Below are 18,980 nucleotides of genomic sequence, written 5' to 3' on the forward strand. Positions count from 1 at the left end.
TGGTCACTAGATTGTTAACTATCCCCACTTTCTAATTTCAGAACATTTTCTTCACCCTGGGGGAAAAAAACATACTCATGGCCATCAATCCTCATTTGTCCCATTCCCCAGCTCCTAGCAATCACTAATGTAATTTCTATCTCTATAGATTTGCATATCCTGGAGGTTTCATATAAATATAATACATTATGTGGTATTTTATGTCTGAATTATGTCACTTATCATAATGTTAAGTTTCATTCATGTTGCAGCATGGTATCAGCACTTCATTTTTATGGCTGAAAATATCCTACTATTTGTGCTTCTTCATCTATCAATTGGTGGATATTTAGGTTATTTTAACAGCTTGATTATCATGAATAATGATGCTATGAATACTCATGTACAAATTATTTTGGAGATGCATGTTTTCAACTTTGTTGGTATATATCAAGAAGAAGAATTGCTGAATAATATGATAACTCTATGTTTAACTTTTTTTAACATCTTTATTGGAGTATAATTGCTTTACAATGTTGTGTTAGTTTCTGCTGTATAACAAAGTGAATCAGCTATATGTATACATATATCCCCATATCCCCTCCCTCTTGCATCTCCCTCCCACCCTCCCTATCCCACCCCTCTAGGTGGTCACAAGGCACCGAGCTGATCTCCATGTGCTATGCAATTGCTTCCCACTAGCTATTTTACATTTGGTAGTGTATATATGTCAACGCTTATGTTTAACTTTTTGAGGAGCTGCCAGACTGTTTTCTAAAAGGATTCATTCAATTATTTTACATTCCTAACAGAAATAAATAAGGCTTCCAATTTCTCCACATCCTTGTTAAGTTTATTATTGTTTGATTTCTTGTAATTAGCCATCAGAGTAGCTAAAAAAGTGGTATCCCATTGTGGTTTTGATTTACATTTCCCTAGTGAGTAATGATTTTGAACATCTTTGCATGTGCCTATTTGCCAATCATATATATTATTTGGAGATTACCTATTCAAATCTTTTGTCCTTTTAAATTGTGCTATTTGTCTTTTAATTATTGAATTACAAGTGTTTTTGTTTTTACGTTTCCTTGGGTAAAGGTATTCCTAAACATTGTAGTCTTTTCGTGTTGTTGTAAAATGTATTTTCTTAATTTCATTTTCTGATATTTTATTGATTCTATGTATTATTGTTATATTACTGAGAGCAATCAAGAAATACCAAAACAGGGCTTCCCTGGTGGCGCAGTGGTTGGGAATCCGCCTGCCGATGCAGGGGACACGGGTTCGTGCCCCGGTCCGGGAAGATCCCACATGCCGCGGAGCGGCTGGGCCCGTGAGCCGTGGCTGCTGAGCCTGTGCATCCGGAGCCTGTGCTCCACAACAGGAGAGGCCACAGCAGTGAGAGGCCCGCGTACCGCAAAAAAAAAAAAAAAAATAATAATAATAATTAAGAAATACCAAAACAACCGAGAAATATCATATATCCAATGATGTAGCTAAAATAAAATCATAAAATTCTTATTTAATCAAAAAGCAAGGGAAATATAATAACAATAAAAGTAAAGATGGAAAAATAGTAAACACCAAGCATGATGCTCAACTAGGACTGATAATATCGATTATTGCAACAAATGTAAATTGACAACCCCCTCTCCACCAAGAAAGAAAAGACTGTCATTTTGGATACAAAAGCCATACAACAACAACAAAACAGTGTCTACAAGAAACAAACAAACAAACAAATCCCAAACCGTGTATATAAAAACACATCAGAAGAAAATATTAGATAATATACATCATTCAGACACAAATGTAAAGAAAACTAGAGTGGGTATATTAATATCAGGCGACATAGATTCTAAAGCAAAAAGGAAAAATCCATAGCTATTAATATCTCAATTCATCAAGAGGAAATTTTAAAAACCTAAATGAGCATTCACCTAATGAAAAATCTTCAAAATACATCCAGCAAAAACTAATAGAACTGGATAGAGAAACAGACAAATCAAAAATCATAATTGGATAAATATAAATGATGTAAAAATATAAGTTTTTAAAAAGGTCAATGAAATTAATTATCCTCTAGCCAGAATGATCAGGAGAAAAGAAGATATACGTTAACAAAATCATGTAAAAAGAGATTTGACTACAGACACTTCAGGTATTAAAGGGATAATAAAAGAATAGTGTGAAAGACTTAAATATTTAACTAGTATATTATATGCATACACTCCTTGAAAGACATAAACTAGTAAAGTTCATACAAAAGTAGGTACAAAACCTGAAAAGCCTTACTGTATATCTAACCAAAAAGAGGAGGATTCATAGTTACAAAACTTGACAGATGGAAAACTCCAAGCACTATATTGTCAATAGTGGTTTCTACAACTACTTTGAAGAAGAAATAAAATCAATTTTATACAAAATTTTCCAGAAATTAAAGGAAAAATACATTCTCACTCATTTTATGAGTCCATTATTATCATGGTAATAAAAAATAAAACAACTTACCACAAAGAAAAACTGGTATGTATAAAATAAATAAGTTACAAAAATATATTGCACAGCACAGGGAATATAAACAATATTTTATAATAACTTTAAATGGAGCATAATATATACAAAATTTGAATCACTATGTTGTACACCTAAAATTAATATATTATAAATCAGCTCTACCTCAATAAAAATACATTTAACCTCTTTTCTCCAAAAATGCTGATGTCAAAAGAGACAAAAAAGGCCAAGAAACTTTTTTTCAGAGTAAAGAAAACTGAAGGAACACCATAACTCAAGGAAATATATGATTTTAGATTAGGTAGGACCAGAACAAAATAACAATAAAGGTCTCTTAATTGTATAGTGGTATTATACAGTGTTAAAATTTGCTGATTTTTATAATTTCACTATGGTTATAAAGGGAATGTTCTTATTGTTAAGAAATAAACACTAAAGTATTTAGGGGTAAACAGGCATGATGTTGGCAACTTACTGTCAAATGAATATATATATATGTAGATAGATAGATAGATAGATAGAAAGGGAGTGGAAAGGAAAGAGGGAGAGAGAGAGAAAGAGGGAGAGAGAAAGAAGGGCAAAGGAATAGAGGCAAATCTTACTTGCAGGTGTTGTAATTCTGTACATAGAAATTCCAAGAATATCTGCATTTGAATGTAACACTCAAGAGTATCTATATTGAAATTATTTGAATGAATTAAAAATTCAGTAAATTTTCTGTATGTTGTGTCAATAAACAAAATCATTCAGAAGTTAGTAAGGCATCATTCAATACTCAAGTCAGGTGCTTGAATGCTTAAGCATGAAACATGAAGTTGGTACATGGATGTAACCAAATTAGACATGATGGAAATTCTGGTCAAACTCATTCATTTTGTCTGGAAACATTATGAAGATAAATTAATTTAAAAAATTGTGTATAGTCACCTCTTTCCTCTTCTTGTAAGGAGGAATGAGCAGACCAGCCAGAACACTGACTATGGACTAGGGCCAGTATCGGTTTATGAGGAACTGCCTAGAGAAGGTAAATTGCCCAAGATAGCTTACGCCAGATAAAACTAGTGAAGTAAATGAAAATGAATTATTGTAAAGGAACAAGATTTAGATACCAAAATTATCAGTTTAAAAACAAAACAAACAAAATATCCAAAGAAGTATGAATATGACTGAAACCAGGAGGTGGAGACAGGAAGCTAGTTAATTCCAGTGAAGGGAAGCAGGAGAGGAGCAAGTAAGGAAGATTCTGGGTCATTTATTATTTTAAACACCATGTTTAGTACTTAAAATATAGGTCAATGAATGTAGTATGGATAGACATGGATGGTTGGCTAATTGATTTTGATTGATGTGAAAAAAATATGCATCTATTTAATCATATTGCAGTCTTTATGAACTGCACAGGTCATATTTATTTACTCTTAATCACATCCAATTTTTATCATGGCCATTCAGATCTAACCCCTGCCTGGGGAAGTGCATACCATGGTGGAATAGAAGGGTCTACTGGACACTTTGTATCACTAAGAAAAATTCCCATCACCTCTAATACTTTGAGAGCTATGTTCTAGAGTTTGACCAAATATCAAACAAACCAAAAAGAAAAATAAAAAACAATCAAAGCCCCCAAAATAAAGGAAACAAAAAAATATGTGTGATACATAATTCTCAACATATAATTCAGCATTGTAGAAAATTGCAAACATAAAAAGTATTTCAAAAGTACTAAAATGGAGACAATCATCAAACAGAAGACCACTGTTATCACCTTGAATTAAGAAACAAAAAATGAGCTGTCAGGTCAAAAAAGTTGAAAATATATTTTCTAATTAGGAATCTCGTGGCACATAATTTATATCCAGAACCATTTTATGATAAACTGTGAGTTCCAAGGACATGGGATTTGAAGACCTCAATACTTTTAGGGTAACATTTTATCTAAGGTGCTTTATATAGAGTCCAACGTTAAATGTCTGAGGTTACTCACACACATACACATACAGAATTACAAATAGAATTAATTTAAAATGAATCAAATGATTGTTTTTTAAAAAAAGCTGTAGTCTCATAAATAAAAACTTACAAAATAAAGAATCCTTTTGACTTCAAGGACTCCTATCAACTAATTGGATTAAGTCCATGAGAAAACCCATTTTTATTTTAATGAATAACCTATGCACAAGAATCACTAAAGAAAGATAGCACCACACGAGATCAATAACTTTCTTTAGTCCCCAGAATTAGTCATCGATTTATTTGTCAAAGATCCCCAGGTTTAGATTTGGCCAGTCTTCAGGTAATGCTTCCAATAGTGAGTCTGTAATTTATATAGAGCTATCAAGCTATCAGCCTATTAAATAACTCTAAGAAATTAAATATTCATATCAATATTTTAAAATATTTACTATTGTTCTAAAATAATTTTAGGTTACTTTAAGAGTAATTTTAGTTAAGAGTAATTTTAGTTAGCAAAAAGTCCTAGCCGAGATTATTATTATTATTATTATTTGGCCCTATGGCTTGCAGGATCTTAGTTCTCTGACCAGGGATCAAACCCAGGCCCCTGCAGTGGAAGCACAGAGTGCTAATGACTGGACTGCCAGGGAATTCCCTGAGATCATTATTAAATTTGTTGATATGGCTTTGTGATATCACGAACTGTATTTTTCTCATTTACTAATATGTCTCCTGCTCTAGCACACATAGTCAACATTTGTTAAATATTAATTAAATACACATATGAATTAGTGAATGAATGATATAGTCTTTAATTCACAGATATTCTCTACCCAGAGAAGAAAAAGTTTAAGTAAGTTAATAGTAAGTATTGTACAAACCAGTAGTTAGTTATCAGGTTAAAAGAAAAATTACCTTCCTTAGGGAATACATAAAATTTAATTATGAAACAGATGCAGATCATATCTACTGTTAAATTATCCATTTCTTCAGGTTAATATTAAAGATCAATTGTGGAGAGATGTTTGTCCTACAACTATGATAAGAATAGCACAAATGGCTAAATATGGCTTAAGTATACCCCATGGGAAAAATAAAGACAGTAAAAACTTAGCTTGTTAGCTTCATAACTAATTTAAGAAAGAGAAAGAGAGTGATAGAGAGATGGGTTCCCACACATCAGGAATGAGTAAACCAAAACATTAAAAATGTATCCTGTTACAAGCAGGTAATTTATATCAAAACATTAAAAAGGTGTCTAGAAATTCTATATCTTGGAAATAATCATAAAGGAATAAGAATGTGCATAAAGAAACTCATTGCAAAGGTGATATATTACTGTTAAATTTGTGATTATATTTTATATTATTTACATATAAAAACTAGGTGTGTTCTGCAATACAGGTTCATGAAAAGATTTGAAACTAATTCTTGGACAGAAACACATTTTCCCTACTCCTGATGCCTTCTTCCATATAGAATGAAACACATATGTCATCTCTGGCCTAATTTTACCCCTATTCATCCTCTAAGAAGATAAAGGGACTTATCTGATTAGTGAGTTTGTAAGGAAAAACACGGCCTGCATAGACTGGCCCCTTCCTCTTCTCTTATTTTTGGAGGAGATTTATCTTCAGAGTGCATTTCTCCTCTACCCCTCCATTTGGTAAGTCTTATGGGGGCATATTGCCCATATGGGGAAGCCTATAGGAGCTGAGCATTGTCTGGGAAATGGTAGCAAAGTCTATGTGATATTGAGGTTCAAAATTAGAAAGTATCCAATAAAGGTGGATTTTGACCACCGTATATCTTATTCCTTTGTTATATTTCTTAACTCTCAGGCTGGGAGAAAGTTGTTATTTATTGCAGCTCCCTCAACTTGTTCTGAATTATATGTAGTCTGACTCCCCAGATGAAAGCCTCACAAATCAGCAAGAGTAGAACCAAAATAGTTTCCACTGAATCTATTGTTTCTCATTATGAGAACACAGCCTCAACTAAACTTCAGCAGAATAAAAAATCAGATAACTACTAAATCTACAGCACTTGATAATTTTCAGCATGCTAATTTTGCATCCCCAAATGATACATATTGTTAACTATTTGAAGATAAGAACATATCTTTGTGTACCTTGACATCTCAATAACACTAGCAACAATATCACCAATATCAATAACAACAGCATCAGAAAAAAAAGCATTAATAAATAACATCATTTATTGAATATTTACCATGTACTAAGTTAACTTCTATTATTTAATCTTTATAACAAATCATTCAGGTAGGTAATTTTATCCCATTTTTGAGATAAGACAAATGAAGATGTGAATGACTAAATACCTTGCTAAGGTTCACATAACTCTTAAGTAGCAAAACCATGGCTTGAATTCACTTCTCTCTGCTTCCAAAGCTTGTGCACTAAAGCACTGTGTTTAGTAAAACCATAAATATCTGTTTGCCGGGGATTAAACAGATCCTAGTTAGAACCTTTTGCTCCAGCATCTCAACTAGTTAGTATCCTTGTTGGCACTCAAGAGTATCCCAGTTGGGTGATAAATAAAATGGTCACCGTAAATATGTTATACAGCCTTCCCTGCTGTATTCAGCTATCCTTGGGCAGTATGCCAACATTTTATGTATCTCTTTCCTCCTATTAAATTTTGACCAATCTTATGTCCAATGTCTAAATATATCTTCCATATGAGAACTTGCTTGTTAGAAAACTAAGTCATACACTTCCAGTTGACATCCACACTTTTTCAGAGATTTCTGGAGATACTGAAATGAACCAAATGACTCTAACAGTAGGATGTTCAGAGTCTGGGACAGAATACTATATTTTAGGCAGTCTATACCTTGGGCACTCCTAAATTGTGCCACCTACTCCTGCTGTATAAACAGATCCTCATTACAAAAGTGTCATACTTAAATTTTACATTGACTTGAATCAATTTATTACTTTAACCATTAGAGATTATAATATTATAGTATTTGATTGTATATTTGTATCTGCATATTTTGAGATTATTCACACTTGGAAATAAGATACTTCACTACAAAGTAATAGTAAATTAGATTAAAATAGACTAGCTTATAATCGTGGTTGTTAAATTCACATTTAGAAAGTGGGTGCCAATGGTGAACTGAGGTTCAATGAAAGACCAGAGGAGAAATTGAATTAGATAAGTTTATTACTTACAGGTCCTGGAATAAGTAAATGTCATGCCTCAAGGAAGCACATGGGGACATCAAGGCAGAGTGCAGAGAGAGAGAGGCAGGACCTGGGGCATATGTCTTTATTAGGGTCCATGGGTGGAGTGCTTTGGTAATCCTGGGTTAGGGCTGGATTGGTCAATTCAAACCAAAAGAGAAGGATTTTGGTGATCCCCATGGGATTCATATCTAAGGGGCATATAAGGCACACTAAGACTTTTTTTTCTTTTTTTTTTTGCGTTACGCGGGCTTCTCACTGCTGTGGCCTCTCCCGTTGCGGAGCACACGCTCCGGATGCGCAGGCTCAGCAGCCATGGCACACAGACCCAGCCGTTCCATGGCATGTGGGATCTTCCCAGACCGGGGCACGAACCCGTGTCCCCTGCATCGACAGGCGGACTCTCAACCACTGCACCACCAGCGAAGCCCACACTAAGACTTTTTATTTGCCTGTGACTCTGCAGGCTGCTATCTAGGGTGTGTGCTTGCATGAGGGGCTATTGTCAGTGTAAGGTCCCTGCAAACTACTTGGCCAAATAAATTGGATGCCAAGGCAGCAATACCATGGAGTAGCTCAGCTAAACTCTGGATATATGCTTTTAAGATAAGATATAAAATATTTTCTTTGGGACAATAAACTGTAAGAGCTCACCTCATGGGCAGGTTCTATTTTTCCCTGTATATTTTTTTCCTGTGGTGGTTTTGAAACATAGCTATAAAATTCTTTGAAACTCTGCCAAAGAAGGGAGTGTCTATGTCTGCTCTCCTTGAATTTGAATTCTGTGGTTGCTTGATCAGCAGAACACAGCTGTAGTGATAGTTTGTCATTTTGTGGGCTTAAGCCTTAAGAAATCTACAGTTTCCACTTGTTGTATCTTGAGATGCTTTTCCTTGGAACCTAGAGACTACAGTGTGAAGAAGTCAAAGCTCCTCTGCTGCGAGAGCTACACAGAACAGAACTGAAAGCCACCATCAGCTTGCTAGCATATTTGTGATCCAACTTGGAAAAGGATTCTCCAGTTCCTGTGGAGATGCCCTAGCTAATGCCATATAGAATAGAAAAGAGTTGTCCCCACCAGGCCCTGACCAAATTGTGTATTCATAAGAAAAAATAAATGATTGTGTTGTTTTAAGTCAGTGAGTTTTGGGGTATTTTGTTATGCAACAATGATAATTAGAATAAAGACATTTAAAAAGATAACTTACTTCAAGAATTTGATACTGTTAAATTTGTAATGCAAAAATTTATCAATAAACAGAAACAGAAAGAATAAAATAAAATGTAGTCTCCTTATAGACACAAACTATGTAACTGAAATGTCTTCCCTGCCTGACATGTACATTTTTTCTCTTATGTTTTAGTTTTTAAAGTGGAATTGGAGGTAGTTTTCTCTTCATTTTGAGAAAAAAGGATAAAAGTAAATTCTGTTTTGAAGTAAATTACTTTCATCACTCATCCTTCTAATAGTCTCTTCAACTGTCTCTCATTGAACTTTTAATATTTGAGAAATAAAGTCATTTTATTTTAGTCAGTAGCAAGTTTTATTATAGGGTAAGTTTCATTTAAAAATTTATTGTCATAAGGAATTTAATCTCCATGGTCTTCCAAGTACAAAAAAAGTATATTGCTGATATAAAATGCTCAGTATTGTTCACCTAGGAATTCATCTATAATTTCTTTTAGCAGATGAGGTAAGTATCATTCTTTGTGGCTAAATATTAAGATGAAGAAAGTCATTAAATAGCCAGTTAAGGATTTCAAAGATTTTTATACAAGCTGAACAATGGAATACTTGTGATAAAGCCAAAGACCCTTCAAAGGAAATGAATGCCAACTTTTCATACTGTAGTCTGTTACTCTGTTAAGAAAAAAATGAAAAATGTTGAAGGACGTCTAACTGAATAATATATTTTTATGGTATTCAAAAGAATACTAACTTTCCCTGTGTCTAAGTTCTTTTTTTCCTAAGAGTCAAGCTAAGGAATACCAAGTAAAAATGAACTGATATTTTTATACCAGGGTTTATAACAGGCCATGTATTAGGTGTAAAGAATCATACTCTTTAGATATAAACGGATTGCCATACATGTCTTCCTAAAAGCAAGGTAGTGAAACAATGATTTTTTTCAATTCTTAATTCTGGTTGCTATGGTTGAAACTACAAGTGAAGAACTAACCATTTCAAATTCTACTTGCTTCAGCTCCACAACCAAAACTTTCAACCTGTATTATTTCTTCTGACTCATTCTTTATGTTTACTCTTCCTCTCCTTTACCATGAAATCCAAACCCACATAGACATACAGTCTCTTAAAAAAACTTCCAGTACCTTATGCCTAGGATATTCTATCCCTTCTTAGTTTCATGAGTCTTGTTTTCCCACCACATTCCTAAACTTCCTTATGCAATCCAAATAATTTCCTTTTGCAAAGGTCATTTCAACAACAAAAATGTGCTTGCTGAATGTTTTTTTTAAGTTTCAAGGTAAAATTAAAATTCTTATATTAGCCGTCTACAAAGTAATATTTACTTTCTCTGCTATTTTTGTTCCTTACAAGCACACTTGGTAAAAAAATTATTTAATGAATAAATATTTTAGATAATATAAAGACTGATAACAACTAGTTACTGAACACTTACTATGCATCATTTTTAGATGCATAGTATGTAAATATAGTTACTATATAATATTAGCTTCCATTAATAATTAGAACAAAGCACAACACTTCAGTTTTTAAAGAGAGGTTAGATTACCTCCTTTAAGTAACCTCTCGACTATGTATCTTACTAGTTAACAATCCAAGACCATTATTAATACAGGCGTTCCTTACTTCCCACAGTTTTTATATGCACAAATTTCTGTTAGGCAGTGTGTGTAGCTTTATTGAGATATAACTCACATACCATAAAATTTATTCATTTGAAGTGTATGATTAGTTTTTAATATGTTCGTAAAGCTGTACAACCCTCCCCACAATCTAGTTTTAGAATAATTTCATCATGCCAAAAAGAAACTCTCTATCCGTTAGCAGTCACTCCTTATTTCCTCCAAACTTCTCAAACATAGGTAATTATTAATCTATTTTCTATCTCTACATATTTGCTTTCTGTGGACATTTCATATAAATAGAATCACATATGTCCCTTTCTGACTGGCTCAATTCCCTTAACATATTTTCTAGTATTCATCCATGTAGCATCATGTGTCAGAGTACATTACTTTTATTGCCAAATAATGTTACATTGTGTAAAGATACCTTATTTTGTCTATCTATTCATCAGCTGATGGGCATTCTGGTTGTTTCCACTTTTGTTTATTATGAATAATACTGCTATGAAAATTATTGTTCAAGTTTTTGTGTTTTACCATGGTATGTTAACTGTGAGTAATTGCATAAAAGTACAAACTTTACAACTAGCTTTTCAGTCCACAAATAACTACATAAATAACAGTCACATCATAATCAGTGACCAATCATATCACTTCTTTCAAAGCCTGTTGGTGATTGGCTCACTGTCTATGTTTTTAGTTGACACATAGCAGCAAATCATGTAGGTGTGTTGGCTTCTGTCTCCCAATGATAAACCCTTGTGACAGTCTACAAAAATAGACAATCAAAAGGGGAAATTGGCCAATATAAAATAAAAATTAAAAAAATAAAATTCAACTTTACCTTTGGCTATTTGAGAAAAAAAGAGGAAATTGGCCAATGAAGATGCAAGTGCAGCAAAGAAACAAGAAGTAATAACACTGAAGTGAAGTTAGAATCAAACATAAATGCAATTATAGAAGAAGTAGCTGCCCAAGAAGCTTCATATATGCAGATGGAAGAACTTGGTGAAGGAGAACTTATTGATATAAATGAGGAAACCAAAAGGATAAAGATGACCCAGAGGAATTATGTCAGCCAAAACTTCACATTAAAGGAACTCTCAGAGACATGTCAAACATTGAAAGCACAAGGATAAAATGTTGGAAGCTGATCCAAACTTACAAAACAGTAGACAATTCACCAAACATAGAAAAGATGCTCTCTGGTTGAAACCACTCTTGATAAGTTTTCTTACAAAATTTTAAAACACTTCGATTTTTAATGTTTCTAATGGTTTAAATGTCAGTGAAATAAATATTAAGTTTACTATTTTTCCTATACATTTATAATTGATAGAGGGGTTTTTTGTTTGTTTGTTTTTACAAAACATGGGACAGGTCACAGAACAATTGTGAATTTTCTGATTAATTATTAAAGTTGCTTTTCATGGCTTCAGCTTGCACAGTCATTTTTAGAGTTCCACAGTACCATATAAACTGAGGACTTCCTGGATATTAAAACACCTATTATTTACTACCTTATATGTCTCCAGTGACCATTTATAAACTTTTGAAAGCAAGCTTTTTTTTAAAATGTTTTAACAAATTTAGATATACAGAAAGGATGCAAAGATAGAGTTCCTGTATACCTTTCACTCATTTACCCCTAAATGTAACATCTTACATAACCATGGTACGTTTGTCAAAACTAAGAAATTAATATTGGTACCAGACTATTAGCAAACTACAGACTTTATTTGAATTTCAACAGTTTTTTCATTAATGTCCATTAATGGCCTTGTTATTTCAAATCTTTGCATATTCCAAGTAAGTCCTCCAGAAAATTAGCACTCATTTCTTTGTTCCTTTGTTCCTTCCTTCATTTACTTAAGAAACATTTTAAATGTCTATATGCAAGGATACATCGACTAACAAGATACCATACTAGCTCTCATGCAGCCCATATTTATTAAAACATAAAGTTGGATTTAGACAGTTTTTTCCTTGTTATAAGAATGGGCAAAAATAGCTATAAATAGAGAAATATTTTTAGACAAACATCACTTAAAAGATTCTAACCTTTATTTCTAAAGTTTAATAACATCATTGACTATGATGATCTCTCATTCAGCTGTCTTAAAAAATGTTTTTGTGAATTATCCAATAATTCCAAGCTTTCTACTTTCCTTTGGCACACCTCTATTGTTTACTTCCCAAATCTGTTAAATAAAAGAAAAAAAAAATTCTTTATTCATTTTCCCCCCAAACCTAACTTTTGTGAAATATCAGATGCAAAGTTTCAAGTCTTTCCTATTGTGGTTGGACTCACTCAGAAGTTGAAGCATTTGTTGAAGGAAAAAATGGCCCAAATCTAAAATTTACCTTCAACTCAAATTATTGAGAGGTAGCTTATATCTTGCTTCAACTCATAGACACTATAAGTCTCTCAAACTAGTAGGATTTTTGTGGTTGAATCTATCATTATTGATAAAAGCAGCTATGGTAGGGCTTCTTATTTTCTGCCTCTTAAGAGAAACATATGGTTCATTGCTAAGATACCTTATCATGCAGAGTATCTTACCAATTTCTGTTCTTGTGAGAATAAAGTCTTCTTATATTTCCGTTTGGTTTTAAATGCATTAAACCACAGAATAAAATCAGGTTGTTGGTTGAGTCTTCAGTGACCTGCATGGGAATGGAATGGAAAGCAGTTACAAACATTTGCCTATATAAAAGTTCGTTAAAGATTTATATTAGTCAAATAATTGAGGTATGAGTAAAAATCATGTCCTTAAAGGGTTGACATTATATGAAGGCAGTTATGTATATGCACTGACTTGAAAATTTTTAGTAAAGGAACGCAGGCCTAAAGAAATACCATTCTCCACATTCTCTATCCTCTGATCTTGGAAGAAAAGAAGGGACAACAAAACTCTTGAACATAGGATACCATGGTGGAAAATATTTGGCAGCCATGTTTGTGGTTGCATTGACTATGGCATTGGGGAAGAAGAATATCCAAATAAGACAAAGGGCAAAAGTGGAATGAATGAGAGATGTTCTCAAGAGAAATTTTGAGCCATAGAATGTCAGAGGTTATTCATGTGTCAAATTACCTCATTTTGCAAATAATAAAATTAATTTTTAGGGAAGTAATGTTAATTATTGTATGGTTAGATAAAATAGGACCCGGGACTAGAATAAAATTCCCAGACGTTCAAACGAGTGCTATTTTCATAACAGCACTTCCTATTTCCTAACTTTTTCTGAGAATTGTTATCATAACACAAAATAATTCATGGTGAACAAATGAGAAAATGATAAATCAGAAAGCATTATTAAATTATCTAGTTATCTGTGTTGGTAAGTATACTAAGAATATTTAAGCATGTGATACTTCCGTATATCCTAAAAAATTACTGTCATTCAAAATTTGATTGGAACATACAACGTCTTTAACATAAATCTTGCAATTTTAAGCCAAACTAATCTTACATCTTTGAATTTAAAAGGTTAAGTTTCCAAGGCTAGGAAATACATTTAAATTTACAAGTCGGGTAAACTACCTAAAATGTTTTACACAATTTACTTAAGGGATTTACATTATAAGCTATTGCCTTGTTAACCATTTTTAAAAAATTAATTTCAACATCAATAGACTATTCAAATAATTACCTTTTCATAGTTGTCAGCATTGATGGTGATACAGCTAATGCTATGAAAGGATGAGGAGGATTCTATCTAATGTATTTGTGCATCAAAGGAAGATATGCCAATTATGATACATTTATCTTAACTAGAAAAACAAGTTAATTTTTTACTGTATGCTTAATGCTTCTGTGCTTTCAACTCTTCCAGAAATGTGCCAGTGATTTTATTTTTAAATTATGTTATTTACCAGACTGGCATCTCTGTCTCAAACCACCTCATTGTTCTGGCTGAGTTTGATTTTCATATGGATTTCCACCCCACCTCAGCTACCCTCCCCCATGGCCACATCTAAGACTAAAACCTGAAACTGCAATATGTAAACTCTTTCCTTTACAGCTTGTTAGCTTTACTATTGGCATTATATATCTTCTCTGACCTTGTAAGGACCTCCAGTCCATTGACATCTCTTTGTTTTTCCCATATATGAACTTCCCTCTGCTTTTACTTCCCACACAATGAAGATTAGATTTACCATATTAATCAAATGTGTTCCATGTATTCATCTTCTACTTAGTCCTTCAGCCATTCCAATCTGAAAACTGCTGGTGATTCAATCTAGTCACTGTCATCGTCAAACTTGCTAAACTTATCTTTTTTTCTATTTTCAGATACAGGTCTTCTAGTGGTAGTCAGGTGATGTTTAGGGAGAGAAGGTAATCTGGAAGATGATATTAAGGGAGCTTCCTATGTTTGAGCTGAAAGAACATCCTACCCCAGTTTCTAATTTAGTGCTCTATCTAAATCAGCTTCACAGTAAGTCACTAATGGAGGCAGAATATGGAAATTTTTTTCTTCATACAAAGAAGCTGTATCTATTCTATGGATCAGTAAATGGCTTTTGCAGCTTTATATGCCACTTCCTTTCACATAGAACAATAAAATGAATTGCGAACAGAAACATCTGGCTATGTAGTGGGAAAGTTAACTTAAAAATCAGTAAATTTGCATACTAGTGCTCTAAGATGCATTAGTACTGTAACTAGTGTTTTTAAATGCTTTCATTCAGATTTCAATTAGTAGTACAATCAACTATATTACAAGAGCAAAAGACAAAGATGGACATGTGAAAATTAACCAGTATATGAAACTTTTGAGGCACCAAAATTCAGCATACCAACTTCAACTTAGGTTAATAAATTGAAAACTATAAAATCTTAAAAATAGTGGTGATAAATATTGAAAATAATTTCTACTTTAGGTCAAATAATTGCTTCATTTATGCTTACTTTTATTAAAGTAGTATTTCCTAATGGCAATAAAGCTGATCTTAACATTTTAGTAATTTCACTAAATAGCAATATTTCAGATTGGCCATGTCATTTCTGAATATATTAACAGAATTGTTTAAATTGTGAATAGTGACTAATATTAGCAGGAGCTTTAAATACTTAAATTTTTGTATTAGTGTTATGGAAGACAAAATGGCAACATATTGGTGAAGACTTGGTTTCCCAAAATGGACAGACATATCTATGTCTATAACCATATCTATACACATACCCATATCTATATCTATATGGTATGCATAAAACAGTAAATATTCTGAAGATTATGGATTCCTCGAGTGCAGCAGAATTGTCCATTGTAGTTTCTGTAAAAGTCTTTTCATCTTCAGAACAATACAGAAAAAAATATATTTTAAAACTGACAAGAAACAATCACTACAAAGAATTTTTGAGTTCTCAAAGCAAAAAGGACATTTAATCTCAATCTTATATGCATATTTTAGATTCTATGATAAAGACAAAGATATTTCCAAAAGGTTTCTAAAATTTTGGCTTTTAGGCTTTTTGGCCTCTAAAATTCTGTTTTCTTAATGTTTTAAATTAAAGGTTTTCATGAGGATTATCAAAAATTTTACATAATACTGGAGTTACAAGTAATTTACCTCAAGAGTCTACTATGTTCCACACTGGTTGCAAATACAATGTCAATTTTCCTCTTAAGAATAAAGATGCATTGAATATGAATGTTAGAGAAAGAAAATAATTAAGCTAATTACTGATGGTCATTGTAACGATCCAAACAAATCTTATTATTTGGTTTACATTTCTGATTCTAACTTTGCTTGTTTACTTAAATGTTTCACTTTAATGGTGGTGAGCTGAGAGCTGAATTGTTTCAGTGTGGCTGTAACTATTACTTTCTCACTTCCCTTTAAAAACTTTGAACTCTTATCTGGAAATTTTTCTTTCAAATCGACTTAGCTTTTATTTTAACTTTGAAAGAATAGAGCTATTTTAGAGAAAAATGGTATTTATCTACCCCAGGGCAAATTTTGTTTTCAGTTTGCCTAACTATATTTGAAGCTGAGTATTTAAAAAAAAAAAAAAAAAACATGACTGTTTCCTCAGAAATACATCAGTGTGAAGTCTCATGGAGATATCATTTTTTCATTGAGATCTCAGGGTTCTTCTACAAATGTCCCTTTTTCTCTAGACTAAATAGAATCATTTTCTCAATAAACACATATTAGATACCGCCAAGGTACATCAATAATTAGGTAAATAGCATCATGTAATTTATAATTTACAGGGACAGACAGCATTAAATATAATAAAACCCAACGAAATAAATACTATGATAGCACAAAAGAAAGGATGAATAATTTTGATTATACCAAGTGGAAAGTGCTTCATTGTGCTCTCATTTTAACTAAAATTTGAAATATTAATAAATTTTAGTTAAAAAATATACAAAAGTCATTCCAGGTTAAAACTATTAAAATAGAGAAAGGAGGCCTAAAAATGTATGGCATATTCAGAGAAATTTGGTTTGTAGAATGGATCTAGGCCCTTGAATACTCTGCTATGGTGTTTGGATTTGATTTATGAAGCAACAGGAAAACATTGGAGGTTTTCAAGTGGGATACTGACATACAGATATACTGGAGAAATGAGAGGCCAGTGGCAAGGAGACCAATCAGGAACTTACTGCGGTAGTGCAAGTGATACATGATTGAGGCCAGAACTGTGTTTGGACCACCATTATATAGGGAATAAATTGTAAAGAAAGGCCACATTAGGTAGGTGGGAAAAGAACATGAACATGTTCATAAATCAAGGCTATATTCTCATTCTCCAATCCCAGAAATAAAATTTTAAAAAAAATGTTTCACTATAATCCTTATGTTATATAGGTAAAAATGAATATTAGAAATTTGATATGTAGCTTATATAAACTTAATATTCTCCAAACCACTTGTCCTAGGAGATATAAGAAATCAAGATATACATATTTTAAGTAACGCTGTCACTGTTGTGCTATCATGTTCTCTCTTTCTCTGCAGCTCTAACAGATAAAACATATATAAATGAATTATAATATTTTAAAATATGAATCTGACATCTTTAATATAAAATATGGTATTTTTAAGCATAAACATAATATGATAATTGACTGACAACACTGAACATTGAATGGCAATGTTATGCATCATGAAAACTCTGTTTATTTGTTGTGCTTATTATGCACATCTGGACTCTTGAGTCAACAAGTGAGTTTTTTAACCTACTTGTCTACTCCCTTCCTGCTCCCTAGAAGCCACTGATAATGTTTCAAGTATTGTCAGTTAACATTATTAGTCTGTACTAGGAATCACCCAGTCTACATAGTCAATCATCAAAAATAGAGAAATATCTCATCATAATATTCCATAAACTTCTTATCTTTTTCTCCCTTATTTTCACCACTGCTCATTTCCTATTACAGATAATTTTTGAACAAATTTGGTCAAGAATTTTGATTAGAAGGGCAAAGAAGTTGCCGATGAAAGTATTTTTCTAATTACAAGAGAATGGCATGGAAACTATTGTGCTAGTATCTTGAGAAGCTTACCCTTTAATTACTAACTGTCTATTCACAAGTACTTGGAACAGTGGTTTTCAAAATTGAGTACACATTAGAAACATGTTTGGAATCAGTTTTAAAAATCAATTTTCCGTACCCTATCCACAAGAGACTGATTCAATACCTTTGGAGTCAAGCTGAGGAATTAAAAAAAAAAAATTATACTGATTACATATTGAATTGAAATGTACTATAAGATTTCAAAGACTTAATACAAAAACAAATGTGAAAATACCCCAGAAATCAGTTTTATATAAATTATATATAGAAATAATATTTTTGATATATTAGTCTAAATAAAACATATTATTACATTTAGTTTTATCTATTTTCTTTGACTTTTTAAGAATTTTATTGAAGTATAGTTGAGTTACAATGTTGTGTTAATTTCTGCTGTACAGCAAAGTGACTCAGTTATACATATATATTCTTATTCATATTATTTTCCATTACGGTTTATCACAGGATATAGAATATAATTCCTTGTGCTATATAGTAAGATCTTGTTGTATATCCACCCTGTATATACTAGTTTGCATCTGCTAATCCGAAACTCTCAATCTTTCCCTCCCCAATACCCCTCCCCCTTGGCAACCACAAGTCTGTTCCCTATGACTGTTTCTGTTTCATAGATATGTTCATTTGTGTCGTATTTTAGATTACACATATAAGTGATATTTTATAGTATTTGTCTTTCTCTTTCTGACTTGCTTTGCTTAGTATGATAATCTCTAGGTCCATCCATGTTGCTGTAAGTGGTATTATTTCATTCCATTTTAAGGCTGAGTAATATTCCATTGTATATATGTATCCATCTTCTTTATCCATTCCTCTGTCAATGGACATTTAGGTTGTCTTGGCTATTGTGAGTAGTGCTGCTATGAACATAGGGGTGCATGTATCTTTTTGAATTAGAGTTTTACCTGGGTATATGCCCAGGAATGG

This window comes from Mesoplodon mirus (genome assembly GCF_964341445.2).
Source record: "Mesoplodon mirus genome assembly, chromosome: X".
Classification (NCBI taxonomy): domain Eukaryota; kingdom Metazoa; phylum Chordata; class Mammalia; order Artiodactyla; family Ziphiidae; genus Mesoplodon; species Mesoplodon mirus.